General features: G+C 42.8%; 1 protein-coding gene across 4 annotated transcripts in view; it reads left to right on the top strand.

The window, feature by feature from the left end:
• The window catches only part of foxp2 (forkhead box P2), a 102,687-nt gene that overhangs the window by 1,531 nt on the left and 89,122 nt on the right, over positions 1-12,034 (top strand). For all 4 annotated transcript variants that reach the window (XM_061715260.1, XM_061715259.1, XM_061715254.1 and 1 more), the window contains exons 2-3: positions 7,651-7,725; positions 8,450-8,515. The gene's annotated coding sequence lies outside the window, so the exon portion shown is untranslated. The remainder of the gene's footprint in view (positions 1-7,650; positions 7,726-8,449; positions 8,516-12,034) is intronic.

Raw genomic sequence — 12,034 nt, 5'->3', positions numbered from 1 at the left:
TATTATCATTGATCATGTTTGTGAAATGCAATTTTCATTATAGCCATACTGTACAAATACATAAAAAAAGCAATTAGATTTTAAGGACATACTGTAGTGGTTTGTGATTATTTGTGTTTTTTCTGCAGGAACCGATAAATGCATTATCAATAAATATTTTCGTCAGCTGTCAACACCTTACCTCCAATCCATTTTCATATATCCGTCTTTTTCCCCCGAATCAAAGAGATGTGCTGGCATCATCTACAATTAAAGCTCATCTATCTCAACTCTGAGATCTCCTGCTGAGACGCTCTGCTGCACTCTTGTCACTTCTCTGTCTCTCACTATGGCTCAAAAATCAATAGATGTAACTTTTTTCTTTTTCTTTTTTTCCATTCTGGGTAGAGAAATTCTGTAGAACTTCTTGAGGCCTGTCCTTGGATCAGTTTTCGCCTTTGGATTTAGCGAGAACCACCCTCCTTGTTTAAGCTGCAGGGTGCACAGGTGTTCCCTCCTCAGTTATGCAGGTGTGGGGCATGCACCCTCCCCCCCTCCCGCCAAAGACACACACACACTCAGCAGCTCTTGCTCTTCAAAGGCCAGGCGGTAATAAATGCCCCCTGTGAAATATGTCAGCGACGGTGCACAATCAGCCCCTTTGTTGAAGTGTCCCGGTAATAATTTCTTTAGCCATTTTTTTAGACAGTTCATACTCTCCTGTTTACCTGTCGTTGCGGTGTTGCATGTGTGTGTGCTGTAGGTGAGGTCAGTAGATTTTGTAAAACAGGATGCCTTTTTCTCCCTAAGGCAATGAGAGAGATGGAGAGAGACCTGCCATTTGTCTCCCTCCAAGAGTGACCCTTGTTGGGAGCAGTGCACTTATTACCCCGACTCTCCCCTCCCTGCATCCATTTTTTGATTGCTGCATTCATCATCGGGTGGTCGTGCTCTACATTATGGTAATAGGGAAATGAATGTCCTCTGCAGGATTAATGTGTATACCCTGTCATATGTTTCAATCATTTATCAAAATTAAGATACAGGTTTCAGTTCAGTGAATATGGGTGTTTGCAGGATTTTATCTTCGATCTGGAAATTGTTGCATGCAGCTGAGATCAAGCAGAGAGTGGTTTGTATTTGCAGCTCTACAAAGAATTTGCATGCATTTCCAGTGAATGCACAAATTGACAGCGGTAAAAATATTTCGTATCAAAATTAGACTAAACACAGTGTGTCTCTTGCATGGATGGCATCAGTTCTTATTGTTTCTCCAGGAATGAAACACTTGCTCACTTTTGGATTAGGGTTGTTTGAATTGCACTCTCTCCCATCCCCCAAAGACTCCTGTAATTACGCGCAGGCCCTTGAGGTGTTGCTACTTTTTGAGGGGAAAAGTGGTTAAGACGATCAGGAGATCGGTGCAGCGGCGTCCTAGAGCCGATCCTCATAAAGTACCCAGTGCCTTGTCATCGCCGTTTAACTTCACCCTGTTACTGAACTTAAAGGCAATTAAATGGCATGTGTTCAGGTTTCATCTCTGTTAACTTCATAGAAATGTTTCCATGACAACCTCCATGCAAGTTAAAGCGAACTGAAGTGATCAAGTCCCTTTTTTTTTCTTCTTTCTTTCCCCCTCATCTCCTTCTCCCCCTTCCTCGCACTTTGGTTCCCTCCCACAGTAAGAGTGGAATTTGTGTTGACAGTTTTGGCCTTTAATGGCACTTTTGTGCTGTGCAAAAGTATTTGTTTACCAGGATCATATGCTGCAAGCTGTCAGGCTCGGAGAGATTGGCTTCTTAAGATAAAAGACTGCATTACATGCTTAAGAGGCCACCCTTTTGCACTGTAATTATCCACATCACGGTAATGATGTTTTGTGTGCCCCAGTTACTAAGAGTCCTGAGACAGCTCAGACTTTTTTAGTTACGCTCTGGGTCACTTCTTAAGCCCAACTAGACACTGTTGTCGATGAGAAACGCCGTGGCTCCCTGGCTGGAGAAAGCTGTGCAGGGCGGGGTCAGGGGATGTGGATTATGAAGGAGATTGCAGGATCTGAGCAAAGGCAGCGACTTGCTCGTTCACGTCAGCCGCTTGTTTTATCTCGGTTCATAATCTTATGTAGAATTTGTTTGAGTTCATTTCTCCGAATGTCATGTTTGCTTGGCCAAGTTAAAAAGGCTGTGGTTATATATTTACTGAAACCAAAACAATCAAGAGTCAAAATATCCTCCCTCTCCTCCTGCAAGGATTCAAAAAGCCACAAACAAATGACCAAACTCCCTCAAGCAGTGAAGTGTAGCTTTTGGCTGGTGTGTATAAGCACACAGCTTGTTATAGCTCTGAAATGGATATTGCATTCATGCAGCGCTATAAAACAGACTTAAAAACAATGTAAACAATGTTTCTTAAGTGCATGCAAAATAATTCAAGCTTTTTATAGAGTTCTCTCTTCTTGGCACCACAATCTTGACTGTGAGCTCATGTTTAATTCTCTTCCTTTCACCTAACAGTCGAAGCTACCTCAAGCATGGCACGTCACTCTGTTTATTTAATAAACTATGTGTTCATTTGAATCACAGCCTTGCAAGATTTGTAATTTTTTTTTTTCCTATTCTTTTTGAGTTACCAATTGCATGTTTACCCGCTGGTGTGTGTATTGTGAAGGCAGTGGAGCTTTTAGTGAATCCGTGGTGAAATGGGTAGCGTCTGTGAGTAGATTTGAAAAAGGGAAAAAAAAAAAAATAGAAAAATGTGTTGGTTTTGGGGTTTTGCCCTGGAAAGAAAAGGCAGAGGGTCAGTCATGGTAAAAGGCAAGGTCAGTGTTGCTCAGACTGTATTCAGCCGTCAGCCTGTCACTCGTACACATCATGTGAGGTATCACCGAGGCTAAGAGTTGGAGCTAACTGGGTGGCTTTTTGTTTAAAAAGCCTTCTGTTAATTCATCCTTTGCACCTTGATGGTGGTGTAATGTGCTACACATTTAGCAGAGCATGTGTAGGGATGGGAAAACAATTTATTATTTTGTTATTCACAACAAAACTCAGGGTTGAAACCATCAGAAGTATTGAAATATTGGTTTCATCGCTTTAGCAGCTCAGGTTCAGCCACTGAATGTTTTTTACTGATGAGTCGTGTCCTTTTTCCAACAGAAAAAGATGCCTTACGTCTACAGGGACCTTTCCTCTTTACCCAAAGAAACAGAGAGATGGAGGGAAAAAAAAAGATGTTTATTTCAAACATGTTGTGGGTGGAAAAAAACACAGAAGGGGGGTCGTGACAATAACGGTTTTTGACAGGCACATTAGGCTGCAGAAAGAGCATCCAGCTTGGGGCTGAGGGCATATGGTGCTGCCTTCTGCTGGCATTGCTTTAGACCAAGTTACAACACTCACGCAGGGTCACGACTGTCTCAGGTTTGTTCCTTCCGTCTCACTCGTCTAAATAAAAACAGGAGGATTGATGCGAACGGTTGCGTGGGGCTGCGGCGGTGGCGGCGGTCCTGAGGACGGCGGTCAGGCTAGAGTTGTTGTACGCCTCCTGTATCTTCTAGTAAAGGACTGCATGAATGCTCCAAGTCATGGCCCATTTGTGTCAGGACATAATATGGTCAAAATGTGAAGGGGAGACATTTGACATTTTCAGAAATGCATCTCTTTAACTTTGATTTTGTCACACCCACACTTTCTCTGAGTTCTTTTTTTTTTTTCATTTGCTGGCATGTGCATTTAAATGTACACTTAACGTAGTGTAAGTTATCAAGTTTAAAACAAGTATGGCGTTTTGATTTATATCTTGTTTCATCGTCTTAACACTCGGCTCATGCTCTCACATGGAAATCCCTAATCCCACTCTAAACAAAGGCTATGCCTTCACCACACTCGCTCTTCTTGCTTTTTCTCCTTTGTAATGTGGATTGGATGGACTTGGTTAATGTGCACGATGACGCAGGGCTTCGGGTTGAAGGCAGTAGATCAGTGGGAGGGTAATTGTAGCCTACTGTGTGGCTTCCTGGATCTTGAAGCCCAGCTACCAGTGCATCTCTGAGAATGAATTTAAATAGCCACAACATATGGACCCAACAAAACAATGGTTTATTTTTATGGTATTTGATGAGTGGTTTTTAATTTAGATTGTCACATCTCGCAAACAGGAGGGCAGATGGTGCACACTTCAATGCCCAACAGAGCCGAAATACCTCCAGGCAGCTGTTGGTCATAAACTTTTTTTATTTATTTATTTTTTTTCCAGCATTCGTTTTTTTTTTTTTTTTTCTTCTGCTCTCTCTCTTTTAACGGGGCTTGGGTCAAGAGGAGTCAAACCTGTTACAACACCTGTTTCTGCATATGCAAATCTGTTGTTTTGTCATTTCATTAGGCAGGGCAACAAGACGGGGGTCCCTCGTGGTTGCAAATGCGACTGGCACCGGGCCCAGTTGGCATGCTGCGCAGCAGGAAGATGCTGCAGGCAGGGTTAGGGGGGGGCAAGAAGTTGGGTTTCTGTAGCGACCATCAGGTGTCTTCACATCACAGCTCAATTTGGATGGGATCCCACAATTTGGAGTGAAAGATGTTTTGCAGCTGAGGAAGGGGGTAACTCCCTCTCTCATTATGTCTTTATCTTTTCTGTAAAAGAGGATCTGTGAAGGGGGATGAGAGACATGCTCACAAGCCAAAAGAAAACAACCTGGCACACGCGTGCGCCTGGCACACGCCACACACCCCCCACCCCCGACCCACTCACTGTCCTTTCCTCGTCTCCCTCATCCCTTCATCATCTGGCGCTCTCCCGCAGCGCTCGCCTCTTAACCACATGTGCCAGCGCCGGGCCCGCTCTCTCGCTCCGAGGCTAATTGTTCGCTGGTAAAACCGCACGCTCTTTGGTGGGGGTCTCCCCTCCATCCTGACTCGGGGGCTGGGGGGGGGGGCTACAAAGCAGGGTGGCAGTTGTGATGGTGGTGGTGGTGGCAGGGTTGCAGATCAAGATCTCTCCATGCAGTTTATTTTTCCCGTATAAGTCGGGAGATTGTCGGTTGTAATCCGTCCCGTGTGCTGAATGCGACAAATACACCATGAAATTAAAGGTTATTGCAGCAGGGACTCGCAGAAGCTCTGTTGGAGACTACAAAAGCTGTTTGGAGTCTCGGGAAGAATGAGAAGAGAGATAGTAGAGTACATTTCTATTTCTCTTCCTCCGGACCTGCCCGTCTTTACAGATGCTTGACACCACTTGAATCGATTTCAGAGGATTTTTGCTCCATCCAGTTTTGTTGTTTTTCTGGTTTTTCCATAAAACTAACCTGCAGCCTTTGTAAGATATTTTACTGCTGAAGAGTTTTATGAAGTCTTGCCATAAAGCTTGATGGAAAGACCTCGAGTTCTTGGTGAACCTCACCTGATAGTTGAGGCCTTCCTCCTCCTCTTCCTCCTCCCCTTCCTTGTCTTCCTCCTCCTCCTCCTCCTCCTCCCATCCCTGCCATTTCTTGGTGGGTCTGGCTTGCAGGTCTGCTCCACTCTTCACCACACAGAAGGCATTAAAGCCGGGCCCCACAAGCCCCCTCTGATATGGGAGAGTTCATTAGAGATGCGCCTTTGATGGGCAGCCTTTTCATGTGACTACCGGTTTTTCAAATACCTTGATGTAGAAGCTTAAGAAGGCATTGTGCAGTAAGCCCTCCTTTTGATGCGACTTATTTAGATCTGCATAGAAAATCAGGGGGAGTAAATAACCAGCCAGCAGATGGAAGCAAGAAGATAAGGCAGCGGCGAACAATCGCATTTGTATTTTGTTATGATGTTGACAGCAGCTAAAATTCACTAATCTAGAGCCGCTGATCTGCATTTCAAAGAAATCTCATTTAGCAGCGGGGAGGATAAAGTTCCTCTCATTGTGTCTATTTTATTGCATTCTTTGCTAATTTATCTGCCCACAGATTTAACGTGCAGGGCTTGGTGGTAGGAGCCAGCGTCCGCACGTTGCATAGGGGGTCTTAAATACTGTGAAAGCGGTTACGTCTAGACTGTGAGCTGAGGGTAATTACACGTCTGCCCATGAATAGAATGAGTTTGAAGACTCATCTTTCTTCGGGCAGGCCTGAATTGCTCTACTAACGCTGATAAGGAGCATTTGGTCGCCACAGAAATATTGCTTGTGACTTTCCATAACCCCCTCCACCCCCCAACACCAAGGATGGTATTTACTTTTAAGATAAAGTTATTGTGTACAGTAATCTGACTTGTTAGCATAATGTCCTCTTTCATGGCAGGGCCCTCCTTTTTCTGCAGTGTGGAGGTATCTATGGTCTGCGCCTTAAACAGTTTATCTTGACTTAGTGCGCCAGTGCTTTATGTAAATATCAGCCTATAGTATTATGAGGAGTTCATAAATACTTGAATGCATTTGCAATATTTATAAGTTGATAGAATTTACCAATGGATTTACATTTTGGCATAAAGGCGTGTGAGGTATTTGTAAATCCTCCAAAATTGGAGGTCATACAAACTAATGGCATGGTTAATGCAGTTTTAGTGAATAAAATATGACAGCTTCACTTTGTAGAAGTGCTGAAGCATAAATAAAAGTAAATAATTTAACTTAAAGAGCTTACAGCTCGTGGAGTACTTAAATAAAAAATCCAATCAAATTAGCAATTTTATTCTGAAGGTTTTTTTTCTCTATGCAGACAACTGGTTGGTAATCCACCCACGAGCCCCCCTAACCAGTTCTGAGTAAACACCGCGCTGCAATCTGCACAACGTTTTTCTACAAACTAACAGTGAAAAATTATAGCAGTTGGCATGTTTTGTTTTCAGCTGTGCTCTTTGAACTGAGGGCTTTTTGTACAGTTCAGAGAGCACATTCCTCAGGATTCAGCAGCCGCTGGTTGCCTGTAGGGGTCATTGGAATTCTGGGAGAATAAAAGGGAGAAAAACACACACACACACACACACACACACACACACATCTCAGGCAGGAACATCCAGGCCATTTTATGCCCCCAGCAGCAAACGCTGGCCTCCGTCATTCTCTTGGAGTTTTTTTTCTCCTTCCAATCTCAATACACGTGCAGTAAAAATGTCCAGCGTAATCAGTAGCTGCAGCTGTGGTGTTGCTGTACTAGTGTGATTAACACAGAAAATCATCAATACTAATGGTCTCTAGCATGTGTGCTTCCATGCAGACAGCTGAATGGCGGTACATGAGAAATCAATCGTGTCAAGTTAACAGTGTGATTTACTTCACGTTGAGAGCTTGAGCCTTCCAGGCACTGCACCTTTTTAACTTTTAGACTAAGCTGTGTGTGTGTAGGGGGGGTGGGGCGAGGGCGGTGTTGTGCTTGTACTGTATTGTGCATTGCCTGTTGGTGCATGTACTAGTACACACACACACACACACACACACACACACACACACACACACACACACACACACACACACACACACACACACACACACACACACGATCACAGCCTTAACAGCACAAATCCTGGTGCACTTTTTCTGTTTCAGAGTTTGTTGCTTTCATCTGCATCCAGTGCAGAAAATAGTTATGCAACGTACCATCTAGTCTACACTTGTCTGCAAAAGAAAAATGGGGGGTTAGAGGGGAGTCATTGAGTCATAAAATGGATTTGGACTAATGATAATCTCATTTTTTTTCTCTTGTCTCAGTGAGTTGACACCGCTGGACTCCTACCCACCCTTCCCTGTGACAGACTTCAACAACAGCAAGTTTTCTCCCTCAGGGTAAGTATTTGAACATAGTCCCTTCATGTCCATCTGTCAAAGAACCCTTAACCTGGAGAGATTAGAGTAGCATGATCTATGTGTTTTCAACAGTCTGAATTAAGATTAACTGTAACTCTCAGTGCATCCCCGACATCATTCATCTTTCAAAGCGAAATTCTTTTACAGCCTTTCTTTTTTTTTGTGAAAGTAAAGTGACATAAAAAGTAGTTCATCAGCTCGCCAGCTCTGTCTTTGCTCGGCTCTGTTACAGTATTGTTAGCCCTACGTGTTTGGGTGATTGTAGCGGCTCGCGGGGGTCATGGGGTTCCCATTCCTCCTCAAATGTAACAAATCTTCATCTTGTCCACCGTGATAGAATTCCCCCTCCACTGGGCAACCTCTCAGTTGTGCCTGTTTGGTTTTCACACCCCAAGGAGTTTCAATCTACTCTCACTTAGACGTTATGATATGCACTATGGCTGGCAAATGCGGTCAAGATTTCAGGACTGATTCCAGGCTTTGTGTTTCTTTTGTTGTTGCCTCGATTAAGATTTGTTGCAGCACTGAACGGGAGAAGTTAACAGGGGTTTTATCAGACTAATCCTTGCATACCGACATAAAATACAGCAGAAGGCAAAGGCAGATCTTTTTTTTTTATTGTTAGTATTATTTTTTTCAGTGTACTGCTCATATTTTAGGTCAGACATGTACTTTGCTGTTTTTTTTCTCATTTTGTTTTTAGGATGAAATATGCACACTCTGCACCCGTAGAAAAAAGCAGACAGCAAGCAGTGTGAAGTACAAAGTGGTAAGTGAAACAAGTTCCCATTGTATTTTTGCATGCCGGGTGTTGTGTTGTCTCCCAGATTAATGCACTCACTGTAATGAGCCACATCAGTCATAAATGTTGAAGGGGTTTGGCTGCAGTGAAAACGAGTCCTGGGTGCTGAAGTGAAAAACAGCAGAGCCAAGTGCGAGTCGAGTAAAATATCGGTACATAATCTCGTATGGATGATGATTATACGGTCTGGAAGGTGTGAGTCTGAGAAAAGCAGAACCAGTAAAAACACCAAAAAAATCCATGGTGACTTTCATAATATAACAGGCTTTTATTAGATCACAGTATTAGATGCTGAATTTTGTAGCACAAATTAGTCCATCACAATTTAAGTAAGGGATATAATTTAAAACTTGGATTTAGACGCAAATTTAGATGCCAAGAGATTTTTGATTGTCACACACAATGTTTTTCTTTGCTTACCAGTCAGCCAAACACTTGAGAAGTTGAGAGTTGTGGGTTATTTCAAGTATTATGTGTTAATCCTTGAGATATTTTTAAAGATCCTGCAGAAATCCTGCATGCTTTACGCCCAAGATGATCATTCAAAATGCTGTTTTTCATCAAGTTGGTCCACATACTGTAGAAGAGTGGTATATCTTCAGATAACAGGAGTCTTACATCTGTAACAAGACTAGTGATGGTCACTTTGTAGAAATATCCTCTTACAAATACTCATAAATACCAGCACATGTGTACAAGCCCTAGAGAGAGAAATGCCGAGATGAATCCGAATAGAAACATACCAGAGAAGAATCAAGCTCCACCTGTTCTGCTTTACATAGATGAGCATTTTATTTCATAATACACCATCACAAAGTAGCGCCTTTGACTTAAAACAAATTGACTGTAAGAACCAAGTCAACTTCCCCAACAGTCATGACTTTCCCGAGTGAAGGAGAATTCATTTCCTTAATTTGGCTCCTACTCGGTTCAATCTTCAAAGATGGACTCTTACTGCATATCTGCTTGCCCAAAGAAGTCCTTCTAATCATTGCAAGAAAGTGTAATTGCCCAACACTGCCAGACGTATTTGCAATGTAGACATATATAAAAATAAATCTACAGCAATTAAGCATATCTTTGGCTATTTTAAAGAAGCAGCAGTTTGGACTGAGCAGCCCTCTGCCCATATTTCCAGTTTGAAATTGATTTCTTGTCATAGATCAGAGACCTCTTGTCATTTCCATTTTCAATCCCCACATGGTTTCCCAGAGCCTGCTAACTGCCGTCCCTGCGAGTGGGCAAACAGGGGAAACCTCCATGGGTCTTTACCCTGGGCACTCGGAGCAGTCGAGAGGCTAGAAGCAGAAATCAAAGGGACTCGGATCAAGCCCCATTGGTAGCCGCCATTGTCTAGCTGATTTGGGATTGGTGGAGAAGGTGAAAACTGCAGGGTGGGGTGTGGGGGTGGATGGAGATCAGGAAAAGCAACCCCCGCTTTTTTTTCCCCCTCCCTAATCTTTATCCACCATTAACCCCAGTGCCCCAGTGTGTGGCTGAGATCAGCACCCTTGGTCAATCCCCCATTCAGTGCCACCCAGAATATTTTAAAGTTAAGCCCCGTCGCTTAACAAAAAAAGTCTTACTCATCAAAGGTTTACTTTCCCTCTCTTCTTCGCTTTTGCTCTCCGTCCCAAGAATCTGCCGCCGTTCTTCATGCACCCGTCCCTCTCTACGGTCCAACTGTTTTATCGCCACTCTTAGGAAGTTGAGAGTTGTTGGAAGTTTTGGAAGTTCCCTAGTTTTAATTTCACAGCTTTATGAAGTTTAGTTTGGTTGACCGAGGTAGAGGAGTGGTTGGATCAGTGATGGCATTCCCCTTTGTTGATCTGTCAGATTACAAGGTGTACTGTTTTTAAATTGTTTTTTCCACTGAGGACTATTGTTTCAAACTTTTTTTTTTCCATTTTCTGATGAGTATACTGCATATACTATGACAAAACCCATTTCAGTCCGGATCTCCAGCTCAACAACAACATTACAGCTATTCCCTTTTCCCTGGCAACTGCAAGGTATTTGACTTTCACATATCTGAAAACGAGGTGATAGAAGGTCCGAGAAGAAAAACAAGCAAAGCTGTGGAGGTGTAGGGTAGGTGGTCGGGAGTGAAGAAAAGAAATTGCAAGACTGAGACCGCTGAGATTGTTTGTCCAGAGTGCACAGTTGCCATGAGAATGAAGGTAGAAAGAGGAGGCGAGGAGGCTTAAAATGAGTATTGCCATCATTACTTAAGAGAAGATAAAGAGCCTATTGATCCTCCTAGCTGCCTTCATTCCCCTTCTGTTTCTTTCTTATCTCTTCATCCAGTTGTTTTTAAAGTGACAAATCTTATTTCTATTTTGAGAAGGAATATGGAGTATAAGAATTTTTAATAGAGGAAAAAAAAAAAGGTTAATTTCCGCCTGAGCAAAGCTGGCCTCAGCATGCTTTGGACCTCCTCCAATAGTCCTGTTTGTGTGGATCTCACTTAGAGATGACTGAGACTCTGGAAATGAGTGATTGCAAACACTCTTCATGCTCGGAAACTCCCCCCTCCCTAAAAAAAACCGAGCAGAGATCTAAGTTTTCACGTGTTTTTTTTTCTTTTCCCTGCAATTTAATTGGGAAAATGCAGGGTGCAGATGCTTGGCTTGATGGCATCTCTCCAAGAGCCTGAGATTATTGTGAAACCCAACCTGAGGCAGGCATGACATCAGAGAGGCCTGACATCAGGTTGAACTCCTTTTTTCAGGTGGGAAGAATTACGAGTGGCTTCACTCGCAGGTGATCGCGTCCAGAGAATCAGTCGCACACAGTCGCGCATTCTTCCCCCAAGGTCCAAACGCTGATTGTCTTGACAGATTGAACTTGCATGTTATCACCAAACTGTCACAGGGTCTCATTTTTCAGGCTGCACACATAGCCCGGAGTTTATGTTAGCCCTTCACAGTACAGTGTTTTATAGGGATATCGTCATGATGACTTAAACTAAATAAACAGTAATTTAACCTTGTGAGGAGTTCTGTTTATCTGAGGGTCTCCGTACTTTGTTAGTCTATGGACACACCTTGAGTTGCCAGGAACTTGATGTCAAATTCTTAGTTTTTGTGATATTTCTTAAATGTCAACATTATGCTGATAATATCTCAGACTTGACACATAATTATTTTTTGGCAAAGGGGGGGCATCTTTGCTTTTTGAACTATCATTTAAGTGCAGCTTGCAAATAGTTTAACAGATGGGTTGTAAATGTCTTGGATTCAGAAGTGTTTCCCATTTTTTAAACTACAAAATGTAATTTTCTTTGAATTAAAATTAATATTCCTCGATGAGAAAAGTCCCCCATCCTTTCTAAGATTAGTTTTTTTTTTCAACACCTTTGCTCTTCGCTTAAAGTAAAAGTTTCAAACCAAACTATGCGGTCACAGCCACTGAGAAAAGCTTTCACTACAGAGGCAACAAGCCAAGTCCTTTGTTCATAATGATCATTTGATCGCAGCTTGAAAA

This window comes from Cololabis saira, chromosome 23 (assembly GCF_033807715.1).
Source record: "Cololabis saira isolate AMF1-May2022 chromosome 23, fColSai1.1, whole genome shotgun sequence".
In the NCBI taxonomy this organism is placed as follows: domain Eukaryota; kingdom Metazoa; phylum Chordata; class Actinopteri; order Beloniformes; family Belonidae; genus Cololabis; species Cololabis saira.
Note: the sequence above shows the minus strand (reverse complement) of the source record. Positions and strands in the feature narration are given on the sequence as shown.